The following is a 6,000-nucleotide window of genomic DNA, read 5'->3' as shown; positions in this document are numbered from 1 at the left end:
ATAACATCAAAACAGATGGTTTAAGGAGACTGCACAAACATTGATCCAGCCCCAGATCCTGCATCAACTTGGTGAACTTCAATACAGTTAGAGAACTCTTGCATTGCCATTCAGAAACAATGAAGCTATTAAGAGAGGTCTAACTTTTTTTTTTCCGAGAGAGAGAGAGAGAGAGAGAGAGAGAGAGAGAGAGAGAGAGAGAGAGATTTTTTTTAATATTTATTTTTTAGTTATCGGCGGACACAACATCTTTGTTGATATGTGGTGCTGAGGATCGAACCCAGGCCGCACGCATGCCAGACAACCGCACTACCACTTGAGCCACATCCCCAGCCCCAAGAGAGGTCTAACTTATGGTTTTACTTTTCCTACTTTCACTATCAATTACATTTTTATGCTGATGAAACTTGGTCATCAGAGCTGATTTTCTACTTCTTCAATTGAACTTCTAGATTAGACTAATCCATTTGCATTTCTGCGCTGTGCGGGCTCCTCATTGAAACCCTCACAGAGCTTAACCTCACCCTGGTTCTGGGTACACTCCAAAAATTGTTTTCTCTCCTAAAAGAGAGCCCCACCAGGTTGCTGCTGCTGTTCTGGCTGGGTTTCCTGAGGCTCCCAGTAAGTGATATCAGCATTATTTCATCCACTGAAGCCCCAGTGATGTCATGGCCCAGTGTGTACCCCATTGCAGAGCCCACAGCCACACCAGCTGCAGGGGTTGCCATCTGAGCCATCAGACCCAGCTGCCAGGGTGCAGCAGCAGGTGAACCAACTGCAGGTGGTGGGATGAGCCACTGGTGCTGGCTTGGGTACAGCTGTCATTTGAGGGACCTGCTAGCCAGGGGACCATGTGGGAAGTGTGGCTCTGGCTTCCATATGGCATTCTAAGTATGTGGTGGCTCAGCATCTAGAAATGCCTATCATGCATTATTTCTAGTCTCACTATTCTAAAAAGTCCCCTGTCCCATCTATTCATTCCTCTCCACCATCCCCAACCCCCGGCAACCACCGATCTTCTCACTGTCTCCAGTATTACCTTTTCTAAATGTCATATAGTTGGAATCATACAGTATATAACCTTTATATATTGAGTTCCTCCACTTAGTAATATGCCTTTAAGGTTCCTGCATGTCCTTGTGTGACCTGATAGCTCATTTCTATTTGGTTCTGAATAACATCCCATGGTCCAAATGTGCCATAGTTTATCCATTTACCTACTAAAGAAAAACTTGGTTGTTCCTCAGTTTGGCAATTATGAATTAAGGTTTTCATGTGAATATAAGTTTTCAACTCCCTTGGATAAATACCAAGGAGCATTACTGCTAGATTTTATGGTAAAATAAATTAGTTTTGTAAAAAACTACCAAGCTGTCTTCCAAATATTCCAAATTGCTTTCCCACCAGCCATGAACAAGAGTCCCATGTTACTCCATACCCTCACCAACATTTGGAGTTTTCAGTGGTTGGTAGTTGAGCCATTCCAATTAGTGCATGGTAGTATGTTATTTTAATTTGCATTTCTCTAATGATATATGATAATTAGCTTCTTTTCATAAGTCATTTCAACCCTTCTGCTGCCCAGCCCACATTTTCAAGGGTTATAGTTTGGATATAAGGTGTTCACCAAAAACCTCATGTTAAATAATGCAAGTTTTGGAGAAGAAATTATTGGGTTATAGCCTTAACCTAATTAGCGAATTAATCCCTGATGGGAATAACTGAGTAGTAACTGGAGGCAGAGGAGGTATGTGGTTGGAGGAAGTGGTTTATGGAGGTGAAATGATCATGAGAACTATGACTTCAGTAGTGGAGTGACCCATCTGATGGATTGATAATCCGATGGATTAATTCCTCCAGGTGAAGCATGGCTGGAGGAAGCAGTCACAGGGGGTGTGCCCTTGGGGAATATATATCTTGCCCCTGGCTGCTCATGCTCTCTCTATTTCCTGGTAACATGAGCTAATTGCTTTCCTCCCCATGTCCTTCCACCTTATCTCAGGCCCAGAGCTATGGAGTCAGCTGACCAGGGACTAAACCTCTGGGACCAGGAGTTAAAACAAACTTTACCTTCTCTAAGGCTCTCATCAGTTATTTTGGTCACAGAGACAAAAAGTTGACTAACACTCCAGGGGAGGAAATTATATGAGAACATAAATAGCAGGATGTGGGGACTGTTGTGAGCCATCAGAGGCTGTCCACCATTGTTGGGTTCAGAAGAGAATGGAGGAGAGGAAATGAAAACAAATATAGACAAATCTTTTGAGCAGTTTTGCTATAAAGACAAAGAAAGAAAAGAGGGATTAGTTGCTGAAGGATATAGAGTTAAATTTCTTTAAAATTTGTTTTACAAAAATGTTATGGTTTAGATGTGGTATCCCCCAAAAGCTCATCTGTGAGACAATGCAAGGTTTGAAGAAGAAATTATTGGATTATAGCCTTAACCTAATTAGCAAATTAATCCCTGATGGGATTAACTGAGTAGTAACTGGAGGCAGAGGAGGTATGTGGTTGGACGAAGTGGTTTATGGGGGGCACAGCTTGGGTTATATATTTGTATCTGGCAAGTGGAATCTCTCTCTGATCACCTTGTGAGCTGCTTCCTTCCCTCTGCCACGCTCTTTCACCAAAATGTTCAGCCGCACTTTGAGCCCCAAAGAATCGAGTCTGCTGTCTATGATTGAGACCTCCGAAACTATGTGCCCTCAAATAACTTTTCTCTTTTACAATTGTTCTGGTTGGATCTTTTAGTCACAGCAGTGAAAAAGCTGACTAAAACAACAAACCAGATCATCTTCATCAATAAAGGTATATTTGGTATATTGAATACATAACTTTGTTCTTTTTATACTTTATTCATGCATTTCCTAGGAGTATTTCGAAAATAAGTTTGTAAATAATAAACTTGAGGGGATTTAAAAAACAAAACACTATTTGGTACCCATGTGGGGATCAGAAACAAGAGTATTCATCTTCCAGAGCTTCCAGGGTGCTCACCTGTACATCCTGTAACTACTGAGATGAGCACACGGGCTTACTTAGGCAGATGAAACAGTATGCTTCAGTGAGGGCAGACATTCTTTCTTATCTTGAAAACAAGCCTACAGCTGCTTGGAACATGCAAACTGCTGGGCAGAGAGACCTGCACATGGCAACTAGCCCAGTGATTCCAATTAAAATGCTAACCTCCAACTGGAGGGACCCCTTACACCATAAATAATGTCTCCAGTTGCTTTATATTCTGACCCTACACTGCAACAACATACTAAAATATGCACTAAACATAGACACAAGAGTAGATGGCTGAGCTCACTAATTCATGAAAGCAAATTCCCTAATCTATGTTAGTCCATTGAGAATATGTAAGTCTCAGATCCTCATGGAGATAAGGGTCAAGTGACTGTAGGATTTGAGGAGAATGAGGAATAATGTTTTCCTCTCCTCCCACATTCAGTACCAACTCAGACATAAAACAGAATGGAAACTGAAGTGTCAGTTTTATTACTGTTCAGATTGTGTCTTCAGAGCTGATCTGGTCCCATCCCAGTGTGGACCCTGGATATCCCCTGCCTCACACTGGCCCTGAGAAGTGAGGGAAAAGTGGGGGGATCCTCACAGCTTACAGCTTTTGGTTAGATTTGCTCTTCTTTGAGAAAGATGAGCCAGTAGAGGTCACCTGCCATAAGATGAGCAAGGGCCAAAATTTTAAATTGACTAAAAATGCAAGATTATGTTATTGCAAAGTTAACAAGAAAACTAATTTTCATTCAGTTTGGACTATCTAAAAAGCACAAAAGTTTAAGGTGATGACATTTGTTAATGTGCCCAATTGGCTGCACACTGAAACAGGTAGCTCCTAATGGCTTCTGTTTCTCCCTAATACCTCCTGTTTCTCCCCTCCCCCATCAGAGTGTAATCTTATCCAGTTTCCATTAAGAACAGGGTGGGCAGGGGATAGAGGCCAACAGGAGTGCCTCAGTTTGCATGCTGCTGACATTCATATTAGCACAGAATTTTATTGAAATTCCTTCCTCCTCTGGAAAAGGAGGAAAGGATGTGCAAGAGGCCAGGACATTATCTGGCAGAAGTTCCTCCATAGACAAATCTAGGCTGGAGGAAAAGAGCTTTCCCTGCACTAGCAGCAAAGCTAGCCAGAGAAGTGCCAAACCCCACCCAACAGCCTGGAATGCCTACCCTCAGTAGATCATCCCATGTGTGAAAGGCAGGCCAAACCTGCACCAAGTAAAGAAATTCAAAGGTTGGAGGTAGTGGTATAGCACTTGCCTGACATGTACAAGACCCTAGGTTTGGTCCCCAGAATAAAAAAAAAAAAAAAAAAAAAGCAAGCAAGTTTTACTGACCCTTTACCATGCACCAAGATCCAGGCCAAGTTCTGGGAACATGGAGATAAATTCATACTCTAGGTTACCCAAGGAAGCTATACAGCTGGGGTAAGTCCCATTTTGAACTCTAAAGAATCTTAGGTATAAATATTTAACTAATTTGGGGTTAAATGCAATTTTTCCCCTGGAGTTATCTCCTTTATTCAAATATATTTTAGGCACTATTCTATCTTCTTGGGATTCAGTAGAGAAGGAAATAGAGTTCTCACAGAGCTCACTTTATAAATACACTCATGATAACTCTGCTTTTGGAGAACACCCTAAGATTAAGTCTACTTCATCAGAGAAAATCCTGGATAATTAAAGTCCTTTCTATTCTACTATTCTAAATTTTTTCTTTAACTTTTGGCTGCTTTGATTCTTTGTTCTCCTAAGTGTGATATACTCCTAGCTTTCTTCATGAAATGCTAGACTCAGCTTAGGAACCCTCTCTTTCAGGAAGCCTCCCTCCATCCTTTGCAGGCTGGGCTCAGTGGCTGATCCTGTTCCCTTGGCACGGTGCTCAAGCTTCCACTGACATGTAAATCCTCACTTCAGGGCAGGGGTAGTCTCTCATCAAACTTTACAGTACCAACACCAACCACAGTACCTGGCACACAAAAGGCATTCAAATATTCATTGCCCTGGGCAATCCTTCTGCCCAAAATGATCTTAAGTTCTGCAGTCCTTAGAAAACCTCAAATCTCAAAATTCCAGGGACAGAGTAAGGGTAAAAGAACATGTAAGAGTAGTTGGTGCTAGGGATGCTGTCCAACGGTGCCTTGGTGGCTTGCAGACCACCCTGAAGAAGGAGATGGACACTTGGTTTCTAGGACTGCTATCATTGACCTCCTGCCTCCCACTCCTAACCTCTCCACTTGGCTTTCCTTCCAGTGAATTTCTGCTTTGGCATAAAAGGTAAGCCTTTTGGGTGACGTGGGCATGAAGCTTTGATTGTGCAGATTCATCCCTCTCAGGTTTACAAATGTCCAGAGAAAGAGTCCCTACATACAGGGAAAGCATGACTATGTGTTCACCTTTATATTCCCACTGCCTGCTGCACTGCAACGCATGAAGACAATCACTAATTTAGCAGTTATCTATGGAGAGCTTATTAAGTGCCAGCAAGTGCCTTCCATGGAAAACAAGTTCCCCTGAACAGGGCTTATAGGAGATGTCAATCTTAACTCCTGGAAGACACAGCTGGCTCCTTTCTTACTACCCCATACCTCCCACTCCCAGTCATTGTGTTATTTTCCTAGGCTGTTTTTTTAAAAAAAAAATACCTGGTGACTTGAAAGCACAGAAATATGTTACCTTCATTTGGGTGGCTCTAAGTCCAAAATCAAGGTGCCAGCCCAGACCAGGCTCCCTCTGAAATCTGTTGGGGAGAATCCTTCCTTGTCTCTTCCCAGTTTCCAGTGGTGGCTGACAATACTGAGGCATTCCTTGGTCTGCTGCAGCATCACTCAGATCTTTGCCTCTGTCCTCACATATTCCCCTGTATGTTTGTCTTCACGTGCATTTTTCTCTTTTTATAAGGACCCAGCCCTATTGCATTAGAAGAGTCCACCACAATGACCTCATCTTGACTTGATTGCATCTGCAAAGACATTTC

General features: G+C 42.4%; 1 pseudogene; it reads right to left on the bottom strand.

Moving 5' to 3' along the window:
- Window positions 1-453: 453 nt before the first annotated feature.
- Window positions 454-886, bottom strand: LOC101969926 (coiled-coil-helix-coiled-coil-helix domain-containing protein 2 pseudogene; annotated as a pseudogene).
- Between the last annotated feature and the right edge of the window lie 5,114 nt (window positions 887-6,000).

Source organism: Ictidomys tridecemlineatus, chromosome 2, assembly GCF_052094955.1.
Source record: "Ictidomys tridecemlineatus isolate mIctTri1 chromosome 2, mIctTri1.hap1, whole genome shotgun sequence".
Classification (NCBI taxonomy): Eukaryota; Metazoa; Chordata; class Mammalia; order Rodentia; family Sciuridae; genus Ictidomys; species Ictidomys tridecemlineatus.
This window is presented reverse-complemented; position numbering and strand designations above follow the sequence as displayed.